The sequence below is a fragment of the Hoplias malabaricus genome, chromosome 3 (assembly GCF_029633855.1).
Source record: "Hoplias malabaricus isolate fHopMal1 chromosome 3, fHopMal1.hap1, whole genome shotgun sequence".
Taxonomy (NCBI): Eukaryota; Metazoa; Chordata; class Actinopteri; order Characiformes; family Erythrinidae; genus Hoplias; species Hoplias malabaricus.
This window is the reverse complement of record NC_089802.1, coordinates 5,468,381-5,493,812: the sequence shown is the minus strand read 5'-3', so window position 1 is coordinate 5,493,812 and position 25,432 is coordinate 5,468,381. Positions and strand designations below refer to the sequence as shown.

Below are 25,432 nucleotides of genomic sequence, written 5' to 3'. Positions count from 1 at the left end.
AGGGCGATGAAATGTGCTCCACCAGCCCTCAGGCCTTTTACTGTCACACTGCTGTGTGTGTGTATGTGTGTGTGTGTGTGTGTGTGTGTGTGTGTTGTTTGTGTCACAATTTACAACTGGGATTTATTATCTGATAATTACCCTTGTAGGATGTCTAGTTTGTGTTGTATTTACCAGTACAGTTTTTGGGAGCCTCCAGCCAATTTACAGTTTGTTTCTGTTCCAACTTCTAGCACACCTGAGAGCGAGTCTGATAAAAGGCAGTATGCTGGAAGTTGGAAGAGAATGAAGCCTGTCTGGGTGCTCTCCAGTAATAGAGTAGATGGCTCTATATAACATTTATCTTGGGCTTGATATGCTTTGTTTTATAAGATGAGCATCTGACAGCAGGCGATGACACTTCACTAGAAGAAACACACACTTAACATCTTTATAAAATACAATGTGATTATGTGCTATTTCAGGACAGGTTTGTTACAGGACTGGATCAGTGTCCTTTTTCCCCTCTGTGATATCAGCCATTTCTGATAACTCCATGTCTATTACAGACTTACGGAACCGCTTCTGCCTTTTATCAGTCTGTTGCATCTGTGGCATACAGTCAGACACCATGGGCGAGAATTTCACACTGTTTCCCTGCACAAAGTAGACGTCAGGAAACCCATTAACAACTAAGAGGCCAGTGGACAGATGCAGTGTGAACACACTGCTCTCTATTTTTGTACTTGGTTTGTAAATGGGTTCAGTATTTTGAAGAAAGTAGCACACGATCTAGTTCAAGTTTTCCCCTTTCTCCCAGACCACAGAGCTAAGCGGCCCCAAACAGGCTAATTGGTGTTTGCGATGTCCTAATCTGAGTCCCGTCTGAGTTGTGTGGGCCTTGTGTGTTGGGGTCAGCTTCACCTCTAATCTCCTCTGACCCTACGAGGAAAGAGAGCTTCATTGTTAGAGGCCCGTCCTGTCAGCGCAAAGCAACAAAAATCTTCATTGTCTTTGGCGCTTTCCTGTGGCAGCCGCTGCCATAATCCGGCCCACAGAGCCGCTCCGGGATTTCCATAATCCTGCTTCTGAATTAATGAGAGCCTAATCCAGGAAAGGCAGCCATTTGTGACCTGCACTCAGTGAATCACATCAAAACCTGATCACTTTGTCTCCTTCTACTCCAGTTTATTATTCAGTTATTAAACTTAGAAATTACTGTACACACCATTTTACATTCCAGATTTCACTCTGGAACATCATCATAATCTTATTCCATCTGAACATACCATCACTAAAGAGTGAGTGATATGACAGTGTTATTGTGATAAAACTACACCACAAATATCATTGGTTTTCATGAGTGTTGCAAGAGGTATAAATCTATAGTAGGAAGTAGCTGATTAGATGTTATACCAGAGTCGATATGAGCGATATTTGTTTTTTACGTCCTTTATATAGCGAAGTGTTTTTGACTATTATGCCTCTACAGTTTGCTTGTTCATTTTCTTAGTTCACAGAAATGATACATATTGTGTATAATTAGTGTTCCATTATTATGTATTTATACATTTTTGCTGTGTCTTAATACTTAATGTGTACCCATTATATTTACATTTACATTTATGCATTTGGCAGACGCTTTTATCCAAAGCGACTCACAAAAGAGGATCTAACATTCAAACTACAGCACAATTTATACAAATTACCTTACATTGAGTGCAATATTCCAGGAAGTAATAAGTGCATTAAAGAAAGACTTTCAGTGCAAGAGATCTTCAAGGGTCTTCAAGGATTTCTTGAATGCGGAGAGGGTTACTGTTGCTCTGATAGTGCTTGGAAGCTCGTTCCACCAGCGTGGTACCAGAGATGAGAATAGCTTCAACTGACCTGTACGTGGGGTTGGCCGTGTTAGTAGGTGCTCCTTTGAGGAACGGAGAGGGCGGGCGCTAACATATGGTTTTAAGAGTCTATTGAGGAAGATGGGAGCAGAACCAGTGAATACTCTGAAGGCCATCATTAGTGATTTAAATTTGATGCGAGCAGCTAAGGGTAGCCAATGCAGCTCAGCTAATAGAGGCGTGACATATGCTCTTTTAGGCTGGTTGAAAACCAGGCGTGCTGCAGCATTCTGGATCATCTGTAGCGGTCTCACAGCACAGGCCGGAAGACCTGTCAGGAGGGCGTTGCAATAGTCAAGACGGGAGATTACTAACGTCTGAACAAGGAGCTGTGTTGTATGCTGAGTATGGCCTAATCTTCCTTATGTTGAATAGGGAGAAGCGGCACGATCGAGCTACAGCAGTAACGTGATCTGTGAAGGTCAACTGGTCATCAACCATGACACCCAGGTTTCTTACAACCTTGGTGGGAGCCACTGATAGGGACTCTTGATGCTGGTGTTGTGGAGAATAGCTTGCTTGGCTGGGAGGACCAGCAGTTCAGTGTATATGTACCCATATACAGGCATTAAGCTTTAGTCTTTCAGCTTTAAGCTTTGTCTTAAGCTTTATGTTCACAGAGCCAAATGGATTCATGTGTTGTCTGTTGTCTGTGATGACAGGCGTGTAGCAGACACGTATTCGTGTGTGTGTGTTTACTCAGTAAAGTATGTGAGTGGCAGGATTGTTCATTGTGAAACACACACAGACACACACCAAATGAGGGAGGGAAATTGTGAATATAATGAACAGATTGAATCCAATTAAATACGTTCTGTAACGTACTGAATCTTTTTCATCAAGAACACTTATCGTATTGAATGGAGCTCAGAGCTGCCTCCAATCTGCTTGATTTTCCCCTGTGTTGAAACGTCCAGATGTTCCAGTTGGGAGTTGACAGGCCCCTATCAAGGGCATCAGAGCCCACTTGTTCTGTAATGGTTCAGTTGACCTTAACACTACAGTGCTTTAGAGAAACTGTGGGTCAGAGTGGCATCAGTTAGACACACTGCCCCAAAGCCAAGAAAACCGGGCAGAGCTCAGAAATCAAGCAGCTTATTCAAGCAGATAATAAACAGCACTGCTGAAGAATGCAATTACTGCACGTCTCGATTCAGTGCCTGCATTTGCATGTCCAGAGCGGTCTCTTTCCCTCCCTCTCTCTCTCCCTTTCTCTGCCTCTCTCCATATCTCTTCCTATATCTCTCTCTCTCTCTGCATCCATCTCTGTATCTCTGTCTCTCTCTCATTTGCTATGATGACGCAAACACACACACACTCAGACTCACACCCACAGACTGATGCTGAGATGCTGCAGATGGCTTTAGGTGGAAGTTGTGCAGAACTAGTGAATTCTGTTTCATTATCATCAGGATCAGACGAGGGTTTGTTGTCTGGAGGATGCGGAGGTGGAAGCTGCACTTCTTCCAGGATTCAATAAATAAGAGCAAAACAAAGGCTGCCTTCAGTCGCCTGACTTTCAAAACTGGCTGAAGGGGGAAAAAGAGAAGGACTAGAGCCTCTAGAGAGGAGCCTCTAGAGAGGAAAGCTTCAGCAGCATTTACAAAAATTTCAGTGACTTATAGGAGAATCACATTATCCAATAATGTACAATTGAAATGTATTCATTAAAAAATCTAACCCTAACCCCAACCATACTGGCTGCAGTGGGGGTGTACTAATACATTCCTGCACCGATTTATAAGTAATTTTCACATTCATTCATTCATTATCTGTAACCCTTATCCAGTTCAGGGTCGCGGTGGGTCCAGAGCCTACCTGGAATCATTGGGCGCAAGGTGGGAATACACCCTGGAGGGGGCGCCAGTCCTTCACAGGGCAACACAGACACACACACATTCACTCACACATTCACACCTACAGACACTTTTGAGTCGCCAATCCACCTACTAACGTGTGTTTCTGGACTGTGTGAGGAAACCGGAGCACCTAGAGGAAACCCACACAGACACAGAGAGAACACACCACACTCCTCACAGACAGTCACCCGGAGGAAACCCACGCAGACACAGGGAGAACACACCACACTCCTCACAGACAGTCACCCGGAGGAAACCCATGCAGACACAGGGAGAACACACCACACTCCTCACAGGCAGTCACCCGGAGGCAACCCACGCAGACACAGGGAGAACACACCACACTCCTCACAGACAGTCACCCGGAGGAAACCCATGCAGACACAGGGAGAACACACCACACTCCTCACAGGCAGTCACCCGGAGGAAACCCACGCAGACACAGAGAGAACACACCACACTCCTCACAGACAGTCGCCCGGAGGCAACCCACGCAGACACAGAGAGAACACACCACACTCCTCACAGACAGTCACCTACCTGCTGCGCCACCATGCCGCACTAGTGATTTTCACATATGCATGTTAAACAGAGTAGCGAATAACACTGCCTTAGAAGAGGAGAATGCAGGTTCAGTTCTCAATAGCAGCATGTAATGTTAAGGCTACGTATAAGAGTTTTGGATAGAGTTCCAAAGCCTGTTTATTTAGAATAGACATAGAAACTTCCCACCACAAGTACATGCTAAAGTCTTTAAATGAAGTTGAATTCACATTCATGGTGCCCCTTATTCCTGAAAACCACATGATTTATCACACAGACATGTTGGCAGGTTGGTGAGAGGGGAGCGTAACCATGGCTCTGAGGTTGCTAAGCTACATGTGAAAATATGAGAGTGTGACACCTTCCTCTAAGCCACATATGGGGAGTGATCAACACCCTGCTGCTTCTATATTTGATGTGTTGCCTCACCCTAGAGAAAATTGTTGGTGCACTTCTGCAAATATTTACAGGCTGTATCTGGGACCTTTCAGCAGTGACCAGTTTCTGACTTTATGGCAACACTAAGCTGGGGATGCTGGACCACTCTCGATCGAGCGGTGATGCTGAGTTGTGTCTGATACGCTGTTGTCAGTATTAAACACATTTTTTCAGCTCCACTGACCATAGGTGCACTTTTGTAGTTCTGCAACTGCAGTAGACTGTAGCCCATCTTTAATCCGAATACTTTTAGCCCCCTTTCACCCTCTTCTTGGATGATCAAAACATCCAAAGGACCACCACAGAGCAGGTGGATCATTCTCAGTGCTGCCGTGACACTGATATGGTCGTGATGTGTTGGTACAAATGGATCAGGCACAGCAGTGCTGCTGGAGTTTTTCACCTTTTAAATGTTCTCAGTCCAGCAGTGACACTGAGGTGTTGAAAAACAAGGAATATTATGGCTGTTTGGTGAACTATAAATATGGATTTGCAGATTACGAGAAAGAGAATGAGAATACCCAGTAAACAAGGAACGTCCCTGGACGTTCAAAATAGGTCTAAAAGTAGTTTGTCTGTCAAGGACATATTTTAAACGTCAATGGACGTCTAAAATCCATCTTAATAAGTTAGTTAAGTGGTGACCAATCGATAACGTCAGTGGACGTCCAAAACGCGTTTTATACAAGTAATTTATTTTGGGACCAATTAATAACGTCAATGGACGTCCAAAATACGTCTAATAGTCGTCTTTTCAATGTCTGTGTTTGGACGTCTTTTCAACTTTCATTTTCAACCTTAAGAGAACGTTGATTAGACGGCAGTCATTACGTTATTTCAACGTTGAATCAACGGCTTATTGTTAACTGGGTATGGCTTTGACCTGAGATCTCTCCAGCTGCCTGTGATTAAGCTGACCTTTTGCGGGACACTCTATAGCTGAGTTGTCTCTGAATCAGCCCTCGACTATTGTTTCTGAAGCTTCAAAGCCATACTCCCTCACCTATTACATGTCCATTCTCTCTCTCTCTCTCTCTCTCTCTCTCATTTTTCCAAGCAAAACTTCTAAAATTGAAACTCTTCCAGGAAAAAGAGATTGATATCAAGCAGTTGTTATGATTCAAGGCAAGCCTTTTTTTTTTTACCACAGCCCCTTCTTGTGACACCTGTGTTGACATCATTCTTCACTTACATCATCCTTAAATAATAACTGCGGAGGCCAAAACATGTTTTCACCCACTGCTTGTGTTGTGTTCCTGCAGCTATGTCACCGAGCTCTGATCTTTTCTAGATCTGATGAAATCACTCAAGTCAAACTCACAAGTAGACGTCTCTTCAGCAGAGAACACATGCTTCATTCCCATTATAAACATTACGGCATGATTAACATTAACAGTTACCTCTTGAATAAGGGTCCGTATAAAAGGAGATTAGATCTGATTGTGTTCATGAAAGAAAAGAAGAAAACCTGTTAGGTGAATGTGACCAACATCAGTGGAGTGCCCCTGCTGGTAGAGCATAGGAAGTGCACTGATTTGCACTGAAAGATAGCTCTGAATTCTACTTGTTAGATATTTTCTTTTAGAATGATTTTCTTTCTTTCTCCTTTTCTCCCTCGTTATTTGTCTGGTGGAGAGCTGGTGGGTGGCAGTCACACCTTGCTGTAAATCACCTGACCACCGTTGCAGGGTCTTGCTGTAGTCACGGCAACCCAGCTGCTTCCAGACTCCATCTACAGCAGTACATGTCAATATGTATAAAAGACAGCGGTCTTCTGACATTTGTCCAGCTGGAACATCCCACTTTGGATGAAATCTGTGTCACTGAATGTTATGAACTCATAGATCTTAGCAAATGCTGTTCTTTCTCTCTCTCTCTCTCTCTCTCTCTCTCTCTCTCTCTGTCTCGCTCTCTTTCTTTCTCTTTCTCTGTCTCTCTCTCTCTCATTCTCTTTTGTATGTGAGTGTGTGTGTAGGAGGGGTGTATAAACACATTATCTTGTCTTGGTTTTTTTATTATTTTTGAAAGTCAAATTTTTTTTTTGAATTTTTTAAATGTTGGAATTGTTCTTTAAAACATGTTTAAATAAAAGGCATGTGTAAAAGTCTCTCACTCTCTCTCTCTCTCTCTCTCTCTCTCTCTCTCTCTTCCTGTGGCTTCTCTCTCTCTCTCTCTCTCTCACTCTCTCTCTCTCTCTCTCTCACTGTGAGAGAGTTCTCATAGACAGTCTAACTTTACACCCTCCTCTCCTGGACCAACAATTTTTGTCCACTCAGGAAGTGATGTCATGCCTTTCACTTCCTGTGGCTGAATAGGGAGGAGGCTGTGTGTTTTATTTGTCCCGTGACAAACACGTGACTTAAACACTCAGCTCTAACAGTGGCCTCTCTCTCCTGACCTCTGGCATTTTTAGACTTCTGTTATATCCTCACACTGTGCAGTTCACATCGGGTACTTATAAGGATTTGAAGTTGATTGTAAGAAGTTATTGAGGATGTTTGTGTGGTGCAGAAAAAAAGGGCTTTACATTTTTACCACATTCTTAAAATTGATACAAAAAAACCTGTTGAAGGAGACTGTAGGGAAATTATAAGTGTAATAAACATTTCAAAAATTGTGATTACATATAATCAACTGAGTAAGTACTTAATGGCAGTAGGGAAAGAAAATCTATAACATCTGTTAGATGTTGTTGGTATATAGTTTACGTATACACATTATTGTATACATCCATTTGCTATTATGCAGGAAAAGGCATGTCCAACCTTAAATCAACAAAAACAAGTCTATAGGAAGGGTATTTTTTACTAAATAATGTTTGATTTAGATTTGAAACTAGTTTAAAGATAATTATGGGATGTTGGGGCCGCATGCTTTGCTTGGTTGGATTGAGTTTAATCTCTTTTGTGTGTTTATGAGTTGCTTTATCTTCACCTATTTTCAACGTTCATTGCAAGAAGCATGTATAGCTTATTTAGCTTCAGCTATATCTACATCTGGTTGAATTTCACAGAAATGGGAGGGGCCAAGAGCTGCGTACAGAAGTGTGGCTCTGTTTCATTTTCATAATGACAGATAAACACCCACACAGTCCGGAGACCTATGTGGTGAGGCAGAATGCATCAAGAGTTAAGTGCTAGTGGAAGCTGTCCTCTAGTTGGAGCACAGCTTTAGTAGTGTGTCATCAGGAAGCAGGAACACTGACTCACTAAGTTGTGTACGGTAGGCTTGTTCTGTGCTTAGAAACAGACCTGTGTTATCCAGGTCCAGATCTGATACAGAGGGGCCCTGCTGGGGCGGAACTGTCCAAAATAAAATAGCTTTTTTAACAGTTTGAAAATGAATGTTGACGTTTTAAGCAGTTAAGTAAGATCTGTTGTGACGTATTTTATTACTTTAGAGAAACACAATTCAGCTTTTAATGAGGGTGGTGTCCACTTGAGGGTGGTGTCCACTTTAAAATGAAATCAAAACTAAGCTCAGGTTCAGGAGAGCTGTGACCTGCAGATTTGCTCTGGGCTCTGAGTAAATGTTAGTGGAGGTGAATTCCAGTGTTTCTCAACACTCTGATGTTATCAGAAAACTTCCTGCTCATGCTGTCCACAGTGGAGCACAGCTGGGTGCCAGGATGGAGAGAAAAGTGTGTGAGAGCGCCAAGAAAAGGAACATGGAGACCCATAAAAAGGGAAAAATAATCACATTCCACCTTGCCTTAGGTTGTGTCTCCTGCTCTCTTTATGGTTCATCTGCGCTGCCATCACTGGCTCCAATGATTTCCATTTGTATTCTAGTCCCTCTCTCCAATCATCCCTTTTTCTTCCTGTCCTGTTCTTCAGGTGGAGCACAGAGAGCAGCCCAGTGGGCACTGGGATCCCAGTAAACATCATTAATCTGAATAAAACCTGTCACTTCATTCCCTGCTACCTTTCCCTCAGTGGTGCCACTCTTCTGAAGGCTTCTCTGATTAATAACCCACACTCAACCTCACTGAAATCCCCCTCATTAATGTTTAACAACTCCAGGAACTGGCCTTTTCTGCATTACATTTCACAAAGCTTAAAAGGGGAAAAAAACAGCTGAATATTCAGGAACGATAAACTGTGGTGATTAGCGTTTTCTGGATTTTAAAGGGGACGTGTTACGAAAAAGAAAATCACTTGTTCGGTGCATGTGTGTTCAGTGAGGGGATCTGGAGTCCACCAACACACAAATTGTGAAAAAAGATGAGAAAGTCAGTTAATTTGTGAGCTGTCTAAGTCTTAAAACATGGGACAAACATGGGCCTCCTATTCGGAGTCTCTTCAATCACGTCCAGTTTCAATGATTCAGATTTATTTCACTCTGTTTTTGGGTAACTCTTAAAACTTTCTATGAGGCATTGGTTTAGGCCTAATCCTATTTCGCTTTAGTGCAGACCTGGGTCCAGCAGTGGGCACTGAGGGACTCCTAAATCTGTCACAAACAGTGTTCAGGGTTACCACTTTAAAATAAGACTACACTTATAAAGGTTTATAAATGGTTTAAATGCCTGTTTATTAAATGGTAATTAATTATATTTAAAAGTCAATGATAATCATTTGTAACACAGAGATAAGAAGTGACAAAGTGATTTTTTGTCTAATTCTGAAAGCATTAGAGAACTTACTGAGCTCTGACCTGAGAATGTGAATGTACTCATGTTAAGGCAAACACCACATTATCATTAAAGTATAAAAAGACACTCTGTTGGTGGTTAATTCATTAAAGGGTTAAACTTATTAACAAATATGTGCTGAAGCTGACAGGGTTAATGCTGACTGATGGAGAAGGCAAAGTAAGATCAGTATCTGAGAAGATCTGAGGTTTAACTGTGTAGATGGATATGGGCTCACTATTTGGCAAAGAAAAGGTAACTGTTGCCCATTCTATATATGTGTTATAACTTATTACTAATTACTACTTATGTAGAAGAGACAAAGTATACATAATATAATAACTATAAAATGAAACCATATAGGACGGCACGGTGGCACAGCAGGTAGGTGTCGCAGTCACACAGCTCCAGGGACCTGGAGGTTGTGGGTTCGATTCCCGCTCGGGTGTCTGTGAGGAGTGTGGTGTGTTCTCCCTGCGTCCGCGTGGGTTTCCTCCGGGTGACTGTCTGTGAGGAGTGTGGTGTGTTCTCCCTGTGTCTGCGTGGGTTTCCTCCAGGTGACTGTCTGTGAGGAGTGTGGTGTGTTCTCCCTGTGTCTGCGTGGGTTTCCTCCGGGTGACTGTCTGTGAGGAGTGTGGTGTGTTCTCCCTGCGTCCGCGTGGGTTTCCTCCGGGTGACTGTCTGTGAGGAGTGTGGTGTGTTCTCTCTGTGTCTGCGTGGGTTTCCTCCGGGTGACTGTCTGTGAGGAGTGTGGTGTGTTCTCCCTGTGTCTGCGTGGGTTTCCTCCGGGGGCTCCGGTTTCCTGGTGGATTGGCGACTCAAAAGTGTCCGTAGGTGTGAGTGTGTGAGTGAATATGTGAGTGTGTGTCCCTGTGAAAGACTGGCGCCCCCTCCAGGGTGTATTCCTGCCTTGCGCCCAATGATTCCAGGTAGGCTCTGAACCCACCGCGACCCTGAATTGGATAAGGGTTACAGATAATGAATGAATGAAACCATATATTAACCTTTGTAAGTATGTTCTCATTCTAAAGTGATAAAGTTTTGAAGTGATAATATTGGTCCAAGTCCACAGACGTATGTGCACATCATCATGTGTCATAGGGGATTTTACATGAATAAAAATGTTACATACATTAAATAAACAATTATGAAGTGTCAGATCATTGTGTTTTGTTAATGATATGTAATAATAAATTCTGCTCAACAGGGACCAGCACATGGGCCAACAACATAAGTTAACATAAGACTTTAAGAGGGGTTATTATAAGATGGAGCAGCAGTAGTTGGATGGTAGCGGACCTGGTTTTGTTGGATGGAAGCCGATGCTATTTTCGTCTAGTGGAGTTTGCTGTTCATTGGCAAAGAGTGGTGTTAGTAAAAGATGTTGTTGGTGGGATGCTTGAGAAGTTACAATGTGGAAAAGCACTGCGTAGATATCAAAGCACGCTGGCAGCAGTTCAAAGCGTTCTCAAAGTGGGTATAGGGTGGACAGGCCTGGGATGGGGTTAGTGAGATAGTAGAGCCATTTATCATAAGACAGTGGCTGGAGCTGTGGATGTGAGTTTGTATTAGTGAGTGATCTTGGTTATTGTTTGGAATGGAAGCTGCTTTTAGCTTGGTGTTGATGTTGTTTGGACTCAAGGAAATGATCTATTACTTCTGCCTGCAGCCTGCTGTAAGATGGCAGTGGCTGGAGCATTAAATGGATTTGTGTCTGTACTCAGAGATCCTGCTATAACACTCTAATCTCATAGACCCTCAACATTGAGTTACACAGCAATTTTTCATCCACTGGAAGCAGAATGGTGTCTTTAAGTAGGAGGAACAGTAGGCACTTGTATTTGTGTATGTGTGTGAGAAAAACTGGGTGAGATATCGAATGTGTGTGTGTGTATGTGCACGCTCTTCTCTGCAAAGTGAATCACAGGTGACAGGTGTGTGTGCTCTCTTACGTTTGCCAAAGATGGCTATTTTTAACCTCAATGGAAAAAATCTAAATTGTGCGAAGCAGAACACATGGTGCAGAAAGCCCTTGATTTATGAGCTGCTATTATTTTTTTCCACGCTGTTAGTGAGGCGTACACTTTCACACTTGCTTCTTCACAACCTGCCTTAGAGTCTAATGCTAACTTCTGTGCTAATTTTCCCTTAAATAGTGATGAATAAACTGCTGTTGTTCACTGTGTGTCATCTGCACTGGCGCTGTCACCCAACGTACTACAGCTGCTGTCAGTCTAATCACAGCCAGGTTCAGTAGATACTTCATGAGCATGAACTTTCTTATGCAGGGCTTGTATTACGCCAGGTCCTGGCTGTAAAAAAAGCACCAGAGAACCAATTATAACTTGTCAAAATTTGCATTCATTCATCCACCTTTTAGACGTCCATCAGAAAGTGTGAATTGATCCAGCATTTTTTCTTTTTACACCTGCAGATTCTCTTAAAAACCAACAGATTTACCTCTACTTCTGTTATGAATTTAATAAGAATTATTGAGAACTGCTGTCATAGTTAAAGAGTGAGTGATTCAGTGTGTGTTCCACAGTTCTGTCACAACTATGAATGGTACTCTATCCACTACCAATACGTCTGTGCATTAGCGGTATTCATATTTATACCAGTGAAGTTGCAGATTGCAATAGATCGCCATTGCTATACATCAGTCAAGCCCTCAGAAATATCAGAGCAGAGATTAGTTCTGCTCTTATCTCTAGGAATGAACCTTTAGTGCCCAATTCTGTTATACTGTGCTTCAGAGACTATACTGAACCCAGTGTGCATGGCCAGGTGCAGCCGGCCACCACAATGACTGCTTTTCTTCAACTGGGGACGATGTGAGGGAGGGAGAGAGAGAGAGAGAGAGAGAGAGAGAAGCCACAGGAAGAGAGGAAGAGAGGGATAAAGCAGACAAGAGTTCAGCCAAATCTCTCCAACAGGACGTTGGTCAGATTATTAAGCTGCTGCAGGGAACACCGCAGGTGTTAAGAAAACATTGTGTTCAAGCAGCAATTTGTTATTTCTGTGAGAGACCCACACATTTCTTTTCAGGATTATACGCTGTTTATTAGCAACACGTCAAGCACAACCACTTTTTAAACGTATCTAAATCTATCAATCAACAGGATTCCCGATACAAAGTAGACAGTTATGACTTGTCCATAAAAGCTTATATTCAGCAAATGTACCTTTGTAACTAGCAAAGGGTTAGGGTTAGGAACCATTAGGGTTACGAACCATAACCCTAATCCTAGCCCAAAACCTTACCCTAAATTTAACCATAAATATAAATGCAGTATCCAAAAGATTAGAAAGATTTGGTTTGTAGGGAACTTACTGACATTATACACTTTTTTTTCAGCACCAGTACTGACTTACATTTCTTTGTATCACATTAAACTATTAATCACAAGCAACCTGAACTCTATGGCCTGAGACATATTATGAGGAAAGACACTGTATCATCCCTGCACAACAGCACTGCATATAATACCTACTAATGGATATTATATGTCTGCCTCCAGACACTGACACAGAATGATGTGTTTTTGTCTCTGTCTCTATTGTTTGAGTCATGATCATGATTTTGCCATATTATCCACATGAGCCATGTTTTCATAGCTTTATATTTTACTGAAAGGAAACAGATGCCCACCAAGCGAGAGCTGGAGACAATAGGACAGCAAAACAGATGGAGGGAAACAGAAAGAGATAGCATTAGGCGATAAAGAGCACAAACAAGGCTAGGTGAAAGTAGTGTGTCTGTTTTTTCCCATTATGATATGGGCATGTCAGTCAGCATGATATCCGCTGTGTTAAGATACAGGTCATTGTGTGTTTACATTTTACTGTACGTCATTGTCCATAAAGCTCCATGACACCGATGCGCATTTAATTACCGCTGGCTTAAAAAACACGCTAACATGCTAGTAGCCCTAATATTTCCTAGAGTGAAAATCCAGGATCCTCACTGTGTAGGCACCCTGCCCATAAGTCAATTTTAGCTGGAGTTTTTCTGTGGTTGGTAAACTATTGTCAGTTCCGCAGTGACTCTGAAGTGTTTGAAAACACCAGCTGCACTGCTGTGTGTGATCGACTCTGTACCAGTGCACTACACAGTAACAAACCACCACTACCACATCAGTGTGACTGCAGTGCTGTTAATGACCTACCACCCAAATCATGCCTGCTCTGTTGTGGTGCGGTGGTGTTCCTGAGCATTGGTGGGCAGTGTGAGAGTGGGCTATCAAAGTGTGAAGAGCCACAGATGTACTACAGTCTGTAATTGTAGAACTACAAAGTGCATCTGAAACATCAGGAGTGCAGATAAAGTGGGTGACGAGTGCAGAAACAAGCAGTTGATTTGAATGTTGTAGTTATATGTCAGTTATCATGTAGCTGTATGAATGATGACATAGTAAAGCATGACTTGATTGTATAGTCTCATTCCCCCTCTTATTCAGTCATCTGGGACGATAAAGCTGTGTATTATTAAACATGACTTCATTGAATGCATGCATTGATTAAAAGTGGAGCACAGAAATGAGGTCTTTGACGACTACTTTGGGACAGAAAAGTGACATGTGACTGGCTCTGATATTTTGAGACTTGGTCTCTTTTAAAGTGTTCCACTTCCTGATCACTAGGTTGAGGGTAGTGTGTGTCTGAAACAGTGATAAACCACAGGGCGCAGTTTATCACTCTTGCTTTTTCAGAGTCTTCAGTCTGGCAACCTTCTCTTCCCTCATACGATTAGAGTATACGTCAGTGTAGCGCCATAACTCTGGAAGCCTTTGGTAAATGTTACACCCCCTACTATTGGGCTTCAGGGTCTAGGGTGGTTGTAGTAAGGGAAACGTAACAATATGTGCAAGTGAAAGCCAAAAGTTAGAGACCAAGTTGTTCAGGGACTACAAACATTACTTTAATACAAAAGATCATGCCACAATAACACACGACAGGTGGACAAACCTTAGGAGGGAGGAACATGGACAGTACCAAAGAAATGAAAATAACAAAACATGACTAACACCTAAGCTATGTCAATGTACTAGGGGTGGTACAAGGGGTGGTACCTGCCCTCTACTCTGGTGTATCTATACAATACAGAAACTACATGTGCACCATGTAAGTGCATGCACATCTAACTTGTTCTCACCCTCCTAGGGAGACAGAAACCAACGGACAACCTGACAGGACTAGGACACGGTTTCAAACACAACAACATCAATACCCCAAGGCAAAACAAAACAACATAAGGTAGACATCATTAAACTAGTTTTTAAGACAGTCCAACACACAACACCATACAACGAGACAGAGTCAAACAATGGCCAACCAACAAGAGTGAGCCCAAAGATGGCTGCCTTTCTGACTTCCTGGTGCAGCTTAAAACTTTTAAGCCCCACCCTTTTAGGAGCAGTAAGCTGTTGTGGCTGGTTGGGATTGGCTGGAGCTGGAAGGGTTGTCAGGTCCATGAAGAGTAACAGTCCAATCTATCTATGTGAATAAGGGAAAGAGACAAAAAGAAAGAACCAGGAAAGAAAACAAGATAACAAATACATGCACAAAATTGTTACATGTAACTGTAAACAAATAACAAAATACAAGTTCTGATAAAGGGCGGCACGGTGGTGCAGCAGGTGGTGTCGCAGTCACACAGCTCCAGGGGCCTGGAGGTTGTGGGTTCGATTCCCACTCCGGGAGACTGTCTGTGAGGAGTGTGGTGTGTTCTCCCTGTGTCTGCGTGGGTTTCCTCCGGGTGACTGTCTGTGAGGAGTGTGGTGTGTTCTCCCTGTGTCTGCGTGGGTTTCCTCCGGGTGCTCCGGTTTCCTCCCACAGTCCAAAAACACACGTTGGTAGATGGATTGGTGACTCAAAAGTGTCCGTAGGTGTGAGTGTGCGAATGTGTGTGTGTGTCTGTGTTGCCCTGTGAGGGACTGGCGCCCCCTCCAGGGTGTATTCCCGCCTTGCGCCCAATAATTCCAGGTAGGCTCTGGACCCACCGCGACCCTGAACTGGATAAGCGGTTACAGATAATGAATGAATGAATGAATGAAAGTTCTGACAAGTTGTATACTGGATTCTATCATTCTGAAAATCCAAGTAAAGACTGAGCCTTAAACTGAAGTACATTAAAGAACAACAGGTATCATTTAAACCTCAAAATTACAGCTTCCAAATCATTGTGATGCTCCACTGACCTGCTACTCAGGCCTCAGAACTGCAGAAACTGCACTATAGCACTTTTGAAGGAGGGTAAGACAACTATTGAACATGACGTTTGTAGTTAGATAAGAGAGAATTATTATTCTAGTGCAATAATAGTTGGCATTGCACTGCATTTTTGGAAAGTTACATTTTTTTCAATTTTCTTTTCTAATTTATTTTTTCAGGGTGAGATTGAGCTAACCACAAATATATTTTTTCTTTCTCCTTTTGACCCATCTTTACCAAACGAGCCAGTAATTAAGGAGCTGACAACAGGCTATAATGAGAGTGCTGCTTATTATAACAACATGACTGTGAGTTTCCTTTGAGTGTGTATGGATATCCCATGTGCTGTATGGCCTGTAACCTTGATAGTCAGGAAATATAATGTGTTATTAATGCCTACATCACTGAGCTAATCAAATTCAGGTCTGTGGGAGCAGATTTAACTCAGCAGCAGTTTAATTAATGGTGGGGATATTGCATGCAGCAAGAATCAGATGCTTCCAGTTCAGATCATCTCCTTATTTCACTTTATTGAATTGTATGCATCATTACTGTCATTTTTTTTAACTTCACTTTAAGGACATCTCCATTGGCTTATTGTTTGAATATTTCATGAATACTGGACCAATATAAATTAGGCAATTTTTCTTTTTTTTTAAAATTAATTAAATACTTATTACAGTAAAAATAAGAAGCTGTGAAAGATCTCTTTCCATCTATGAATTCACAATTTCAGAGACTCGGCTATCTGCATCCCCATAGTCCAGATACACACGCTGGTTAGTTATGCTGGACTGGCTGTGTGAAATTCTCCACAGGTGTGAATGCATGAGTGACTGGGTGAGTGTGTTGGGAATTCAAGCCACAACCACAGGGCCCTGGATCTGTCTGGCAGCAACGCTATCTGTTTTCACAGGTAATCTTGGGGAACTGAAATATAATAAAATATATAATATATAATACAAATCTAAACAGAGGGTAAATGAGAATAAATGCCAGAATGCCACATAGCGCTATGCTTTGCCCTTCATCCATGACTAACCAGGCCCCTTCCCCCTCCAATCCCCTCTCCTTCCACAGCATGGCTGTGACATGACACATACGTGAGAAGGCCAGGAAAGACCACGGATGACCTCTGTAATTGGCAGGGCACTTGTTCTACAAATATAAAGGGACTGTAACCAGATTTCACACGTGGAGAGGGCTCGGTCACCGCACGGTTCCTTTCATCTACCGCTGTAAAGGTCACTCTCTGACCATCCAGCACAGTGCGGAGGCTCAGGGCACGGTGGGAAGATAAAAGATGTGTGTGCTCATTGATCTTAAGCTACTTATGTCCCTACTGACGGTGCACTCCTGAATAGGATCAGGCTGAGCCATTCATACAGTCTGCTGGCGGGCGCCTAAAACCAAGGCAATGCAAAAACTAATGACTTTCATGTCATTTGGCTCAGTGCTTTTTACCTCTGTTCTTCTTTAACATCTTTTCTTTTATGATTTCTGAACACATCCATAATTCCTCTGCCGCATCTTTACTGTGTTTAATATTTATATCATATTGTGTTTGCGACTGCAAAGTGATATGTCTCTTCCACGGCATTCAACCACTGAATAGAGCCATTATTGCAGGAGATGAAGGCTGCATGTTTTGACGCAGATCTGACATGCAGCCTCTGCTTTTAAATTGCATGTAACTCTGCTTAAACCGCACTGTGTGACAGGCAGCCTGTGATCTGCTCACTCTGAGCAAATCCAAATCAGGAGGGAATAGCCAGTGGTTTCCCCATGATGTTAAATCCTTGACGCTGAGAGCCTCTCCAAATCACTTTTATTTCAGTCATATGGTGGCTGTCAGGAAAACGAAGGCATGACAGAAATATACAAGCATGAGGTTTCATTTAACCCCTCCCATGTATGAAGACTGGGGGATTCATTTGTGCACTGACATACTAAAATATAGAGGTGCCAAAAAGTGTTTCTTGGAGCCATTCCATAGGAAAACCCCATCTGGCTTCCAAAGGAGTCCTGCAGTAGACACTTCTTTAAAGAACCACATTCATAAATTTGTGAGTGTGAAATACACATAGCGTTCTCTGAACAGTGCCATAAGAGAGCATTCCAATGGTTGGTTCTTTAAAGAACCACAGTGAGGGTTAAGAGCCTATTTCTTCAAGATTAGAGAGCCTCCACATAGTGTAAATATTCTGTACCAACTGAAAGTTTTTACTACACCCTTAAAAATCAGTGTGTAAAAATAGGTTTCCTGCACAAAGTGCAGTGATAAGCATTTTATGAGCCTTATAGGAAACCCTAAACCTAACCCTAACCCTAACCCTGACAAGCCTTAACCAGTGTAGATACGTTACTTTATATGGAGGGCCTTTAACAGTATAAAAGTTCTTCACACTCAAAAATCCCTTCTATTAGAAACCAGAAGCAGTTCTTTAGTGTCATTGCTGTAGGAAATTCTGGTAGTCATTTTTAAAAGAATATAAGACTGCGCTTCAAAGTCAAGACCCTCTTATAAGCATAACTTAACAACAATTTTATATAGAAAGAGGAAAAAAAGAGAAATCCAGCCTATAACCTCTCACAGTCTGGCTGCTCGACGAGACCATCACCATAGCAACAGCTGGGAATGTATGAGCGCCAGGGATTCTTTAGTCTTGCTATTTTCCCAGGTAGATAAATTGAGCTTTGCCACCCTTGCTCCCTCCTTCTTTTTCCTTGCTATTTTACCTTCCTCTCTCTCTCTCTCTCTCTCTCTCTCTCTCTCTCTCTCTCTCTCTCACACACACACACACACACACACACTTCATTCTGAACACCCCTCTCTGGTTTTGCTCATTTGAATGCATACATTTACAGCATCTCCCCCAGGAGTTTGCCTGGATTACATTGCTGTGTATATCATAAAGCAGACGTCTCTGTGGCGAGGTTCGAGGTGGCGTCTGGATTCCCATTTGTCATAATTCTCAAAGCTGTTCAAATGCACAAACCTCCTGCAGAATGTGACAGCTGCAGAAGGGAGCTTGCGCACTCCAGTCTAATCCAGATCTGCAAATGCAAACTTCTGCAAATCTGAACCGACTGCACTTCACAAGAGCTGAATTATGAAGGATTTTCCTCAGTGTTTTTCCCCTGTGAGATACATAACAGCTTATGGAGATATCTCTGCCCTATGAGCATCTCCTCTGCCCTTGACTGGAGTCTTTCTGCCATAATAACTTTGGGGTCTTTCTGGAGGTTCTAGGGTTAATCTGGAGCCTGACCTTCTGGTTTTGGTGAGGGAATTGCAGGAGCAGTTTGAGCAGTGTTAGAACAACAAACTTCCCCAGCCCAGATGTTGCTTAGTTAATTAGTCATTTCAGTGCGTTTTTATTTCCATGCACTTTTTTTATGCTTTTAATTAAATCTGCATTGAGCATCACTCCAGTGTTTCACTACAGTATTTAGGAGAATCCGTTTCCCCCACAGAACAGGGAGAATTACGGTAAGTGAAACAGTCGTTAGATGTGATTGCTGCTGTATGGGTTCCCATTTCACTCGACCTAATGGAGATAGACTCATCTTTCGCATATGCAGCAAGACCTTTTCTTGGTATTCTGATATAAACCGAGAGAAATGAGATCATTCTATGATTCTAGTGTTAAAACGCGCCTCAGTCACAATCCAGTCACAGTGCGGTGGGGAGGTCTCAGAGCAAACAACATGGTGATTAGTATCTCTGCAGTGCACAATGAAACCCCAACATCCTTTGGCCAATAAGATTTGCTTTTGCTTTGAAATAGTGCTTTTGAAATGCAGTAGAAGCTCAAGGTGGTGGAGGAAGGGTTCAGAGTGATCCATTTTGTAGTTATCCATGAGGTTTGTTGAAACAGATCTCTTTCATATCACAATACACAATATTTTGTTTATGACCATTCATTCATTCATTCATTCATTCATTCATTCATTATCTGTAACCCTTATCCAGTTCAGGGTCACGGTGGGTCCAGAGCCTACCTGGAATCATTGGGCGCAAGGCGGGAATACACCCTGGAGGGGGCGCCAGTCCTTCACAGGGCAACACACACACATTCACACATTCACTCACACACTCACACCCACGGACACTTTTGAGTCGCCAATCCACCTACCAACGTGTGTTTTTGGACCGTGGGAGGAAACCGGAGCACCCGGAGGAAACCCACGCAGACACAGGGAGAACACACCAACTCCTCACAGACAGTCACCCGGAGGAAACCCACGCGGACACGGGGAGAACACACCAAAATCCTCACAGTCACCCGGAGGAAACCCACACAGACACGGGGAGAACACACCACACTCCTCACAGACAGTCACCCGGAGCGGGAATTGAACCCACAATCTCTAGGTCCATGGAGCTGTGTGCCTGCGCCACCGTGCCGCCCATTTATGACCATGCATTTCTGACATTACAGAAGGTTGAGGACTGGAAAATGAGTTGTCGAACCAATCATAAGTTAAACATGCTTAGTGCATGCTACCAATCACAGTTCTAATTGCAGAAGAGTTCTTTTGCAAATGAGAATATCCAACACACACACATAAATCTTTTGCTTCTGGACCCTACTTCTTTTTCCATTCCATTTATATTAAATATTGTAATTCATACAAACACAGCTCCAGGGACCTGGTGTTGTGGGTTCAAGTCCCGCTCCAGGTGACTGTCTGTGAGGAGTGTGGTGTGTTCTCCCTGTGTCTGCGTGGGTTTCCTCCGGGTGACTTTCTGTGAGGAGTGTGGTGTGTTCTCCCTGTGTCTGCGTGGGTTTCCTCCGGGTGACTCTCTGTGAGGAGTGTGGTGTGTTCTCCCTGTGTCTGCGTGGGTTTCCTCCGGGTGACTCTCTGTGAGGAGTGTGGTGTGTTCTCCCTGTGTCTGCGTGGGTTTCCTCCGGGTGACTCTCTGTGAGGAGTGTGGTGTGTTCTCCCATGCTTTGGCAGGTGGATAGGTGACTCAAAAGTGTCCATAGGTGTGAGTGTGTGAGTGAATGTGCAAGCGATTACAGAGAATGAATGAATGAATGAATAATACATACACACCGGAAACATCTTATTGAACAAAACAATATAAAGTCACAAATAACTTATACACTGTAATTATTACAATGCATTATGAATCTCATTCATTTGCCTTACTGTGTCATCCCCCCACCGTCTGCAATAGCTCTGTGCCCTCAGTAGGAGACACACCCCACACTTTGGGTACCGCTGGCCTAATTAATTCATGTTTTTCAATACAGTAAATCATGTCTCTATATTTCACAGTATTGCTGCAGTATCAGTTTCATGGTTGGATTGCATTGTGCAACCTGAGCTCTGATTCTCAGCTCTCTTGCAGTTTTACTGATGTGTGTCTGTGAGGACTGTGAGACCTGTGTTAATGTAATGACTTCATCCTTCACTGCCCTGTATGACTCGCGGGTTGGTCGTAATGTTCAATTAGACAGAACAGGACTCAGTCTCATTATAGTTAGCTTTACCCCTGAAGCGTAGCACACTCAGGTGCCTGTCCTCATATTAGCTTTATGTGTGTGTGTGTGTGTATTTGCATTATCATTCACTGCTGCCCTGCGATGCCTCAGTGGGATTCTGGATATTGCTTACCAGCTTCAAAATTTATACTCCTCAGCATCAACCTCTGCTTCTAATGAATAATGTCCTTGTGGATCCATATCTAACCTGAGCCTCTCTCCTTGTGTCTACCCTCCTTCCCTCTCTCTCCGTCTTGCTCTGCAGGTGGTAAAGAAGTGCTTTAAGAGTAGAATCCAGCTGGAAGCGTGCCACACCTGTTCAGGAGCGTTCAGGAAATAATCTCAACAGAGCGAGGGAAAGAGACCCAAAAGAAGGGGGAAAGAAAGAAATCCAGAGCGGATTAGTCCCACCTTTCACAGCCTACTGACAGAGTGAGAGACGGACTGAGAGGAGAACCGTAGAGCCAGAGAAGCAATGTGACAGCTGGTCTATTCCAGCAGAACGCCGGCTATGATGGACATCAGGATCAGCAGGCAGTGAAATCGCCACTCTGTCAGGTACAGGCATGCAACATAGAAAAGTGTCATTGTTAAATAAATAAATAAATAAATAAATAAATAAATTTAAAAAAATGGGCCATTTGTAAAACATCAGTAATTCCAATGATACGATTATCTTTTAGTTTTTTTCTTTTAACTGTATTTTATTAAGTAAAATACCAAATGATCAAGTTGGGTGAGCATTATATTTACTAAATGTATATAATGGTGTCTGCATCAGTGCTGATGTGTACATGATCATAACAGGTATCAGTACCATATGCATCACTAGTAAGTTTTCAGGAAGAGAAGAAGAAAAACTCATTTCAGTGTAAGTGAAGGCAAAACATGTTCAGTTATAACTTTCACAGCTGCCATTTCCTGATTGTGTTAAAAACTGACTAGCAGTAAAATTGGAGATACAAATTATTGGTCTGACAGTGACAAAGTGTGAGCTAGTGTTTTTTCTTTTTCTTCTTTAGTGTGTTTTGTGCAGTAGCTTTGTGACCACATACATCAGTTCCTCATGAACAGTCACACAACGCTGCACAAAAATACTCAAACAAATAACTTAAATAGTGATGTAAAGGTTCCATTAATGAGCTCCTCTACAGCCTGGTAAAGGTCTTACTTTAGCTCAGGTGACTGTCTGTGAGGAGTGTGGTGTGTTCTCCCTGTGTCTGCGTGGGTTTCCTCCGGGTGACTGTCTGTGAGGAGTGTGGTGTGTTCTCCCTGTGTCTGCGTGGGTCTCCTCCGGGTGACTGTCTGTGAGGAGTGTGGTGTGTTCTCCCTGTGTCTGCGTGGGTTTCCTCTGGGTGACTGTCTGTGAGGAGTGTGGTGTGTTTTCCCTGTGTCTGTGTGGGTTTCCTCTAGGTGCTCTGGTTTCCTCCCACGATCCAAAAACACATGTTGGTAGGTGGATTGGTGACTTAAAAGTGTCCCTAGGTGAATGTGTGTGCCACCCTGTGAAGGACTGGCGCCCCCTCCTGGGTGTGTTCCCACCTAGGCTCTGGACCCACCACTTACAGATAATGAATGAATGACTGAATGGATACATGAATTGTAATGAAACAGATTTCAAATTAAATTCCACTGCCAGATAATTTCTGGGTATTTACTGGATTGAAAAGTGTTTAGCTTTTTTCTTTCACTCAAATTTCTGTGTGATGAATGCTTACTCCACGTCTTGAAATATCAAGGGTAGATGGTTTGTTTTTACAAGTTAGATTCCTCTTTCCCTCCCAAGTACTTCTTGACCACAATGTGAGTGCTAAAGCTGATTAGACTCAATGGATGTGATTTTTTTAAGTTGAATTCAATACCAATACTAAGGCCAAAATAAAAGTAGTCAAATGTCATAGGTTCAGTATGAAGCTCATACATTTAACTGTTGCTTACCTTTCTTGGGTTTTCACATTTTGCAAAAAAAAGTATGTCCAACCAAACTTTGTACTCAAACTTGCAACCTACACCTTTCAATTCTTTCTGATTGACATTTCATTAGGACTATTTAATAAAATTGAAAATATATTCCACACTGTTCTGCTTTTCTGTCGCTAACAGCACCATGTGTGGTGCATGACTCTCCAAGACTTTATTTCATCTCCAGGTGGCAAAACTCATTTTACTGGTATCTAATAAATAAAAACACATTTGCATTTTGTCAGTGTAGAGGAAGTACAAGTGTGCACTACCCAGGGATCTCCTCTTGAGGCGTGTTCACATTACTATGGGAATGTTTTTTTTTTTAAATCAAATTTTTGGCATATTTTCTGGTTTGAAGATATACTGCAGACTTGTGTGACTCCTGGGAGTGATGTGAAACTCTTGTGTCATTTCTTGTTTACAACTAGTTTCAGAAGATAATGTGTTTGCGAAAACTGGCACCATGTATGAAGAAATATGTTGCAACCTGTGCATTTCTTCATAAATGAACAGTGAAAGAGATGGTTGGAGACCCATGTGTTTACACCAGAATTACTACTCTATGATGGACATGTACGTCTTCTGGCAAAACCGGGATTTACACTTGGGTCAATTTCACGTTCAAATAACGTAAAAATTTGATTTCCAAAGTAAACTTTGTAGCATTGGTCAAATCAGTATACTATCACCCATTTGATAATTCCATATATCAGTTTTCTACTGGCGCCCCCTCCAGGGTGTATTCCCGCCTTGCGCCCGATGATTCCAGGTAGGCTCTGGACCCCCCGCGACCCTAAATTGGACAAGCGGTTACAGATAATGGATGGATGGATGGATATATCAGTTTTCTAATGGAACTGTCCAGATTTACGGTATTGATATTTCTAACTGACCCACCCACTGTGACTCAATGTCAATAGCCAGAAATGTAGTGCAAGGCTAGACCCTCAGTGACCCTTAGTGTGTTGGAGATGCTGTTTTTAGACAGCTGAGTTAGCCCATTTGCTTAATGCCTATGCCCACTTTAAAAGTGCCAAAGGCAACATTACACAGGCCGTTGGAATGGGTTTCCACAGGGAATTCCGTCTGCTTGTCGCAGCAATCCCTCTACATCAATTAAAGCCAGTGGGGTGGAAACACACTTTACTGTCTGTTTGATTTGTTGTCTTGTTTGTTTATTCGTTTGTGTATCTGTCACTCCAGGATACCTGCCAGGGTTATTGCCGTCTGTGGATTGTGCGTTCATACACACTGACTTTGAATTTGTGACTCATTGTCTGTGTCTCCTCTAGAGATACCCGGGCTGGTTTTGCTCACGGCGTTTTAGGTTTATTTATTTATTTATGTTTTAAATAAAACTATTGTTCTAGTTATTGCTCCTCTCATAATGCATGTCTATTTGGAGAATAAGGACGCAGGATCCTGAGGATGCAGCCCAGAACAATAACACTGAGTGTTTTTTTCTGGAATAGATGTAGGTGTTAATTGTTTTTTGCCAACACTGTTATTTTTATGATGTGTTATTATTTAGAACCAGAGCGTGTGGTGGGTGTAGCTTGCTGCAAATATATTAGTCCTTTGTACATACAGTATGTAAGACTGAATAGGACCTCGTGTGTGTGTGTGTGTAAGCTTTCCATGGACAGGAAAAAAAAATAAGAAAAGTGTGTGTCATACTCTCTGTCTGTCTACCCCAGCTACAGAGAATCAATTATTTCTTAAGCAGAAAATAATGAGTGTGTGTGTGTGTGTGTGGGTGAGTGTGGGTGAGTGTGCGTGTGGGTGCGATTTTCCTGTCAGATTAGAACAGGAAGACTGACTACTCAGGAAAGGAAACTGCCTGTATCAAACACCAGATGGAGGACAGCATGCGCTTACACTGCAGAATACACACACACACACACACACACAATAGTGTTGACTTGACCCAAATTGCTCATTCCAAATTTCCCATCAGAATGAAACAAGATACACCTGTTTGCAATTGATCTACCCAGGCCCCGCCCACTAACGTGTCCTCTTCTGAAGGTTGTTAGGCTGGAGAAGCGTTACCAGGACTTCTTTTCAATCCAGTTTTGAAATGTGGCATTACATTTAATAGGTCACATTATAGGTCACACTGTTAGGATAGATTTGAATTTTAGTCCAGTTTCTAATGGACCATTGCTACATCTCATTATATGTTTTAAAGGAATTTTACATTTAATGTTTATGCCATTTAACAGATGAAAGCTAGAAATGTAAAACATTTAAAATGTATTGTTGTTTACAAGTGTCCATAGTCCCATATAACCTTAAACTGTTAAACCAATAAAAACGAGGGTCAGTGATAGACAGATAAATGCAGGATCACGTTTTATTTTACCACCACATTGTCGCCAGGACAGAGAGCAGTCTTGATGTTTG

General features: G+C 42.5%; 1 protein-coding gene across 1 annotated transcript in view; it reads left to right on the top strand.

The window, feature by feature from the left end:
- ptprea (protein tyrosine phosphatase receptor type Ea) overlaps nucleotides 1-25,432 on the top strand; it is a 101,823-nt gene that overhangs the window by 31,857 nt on the left and 44,534 nt on the right. Inside the window, exon 2 of the mRNA XM_066663413.1 lies at nucleotides 21,327-21,619. The gene's annotated coding sequence lies outside the window, so the exon portion shown is untranslated. The remainder of the gene's footprint in view (nucleotides 1-21,326; nucleotides 21,620-25,432) is intronic.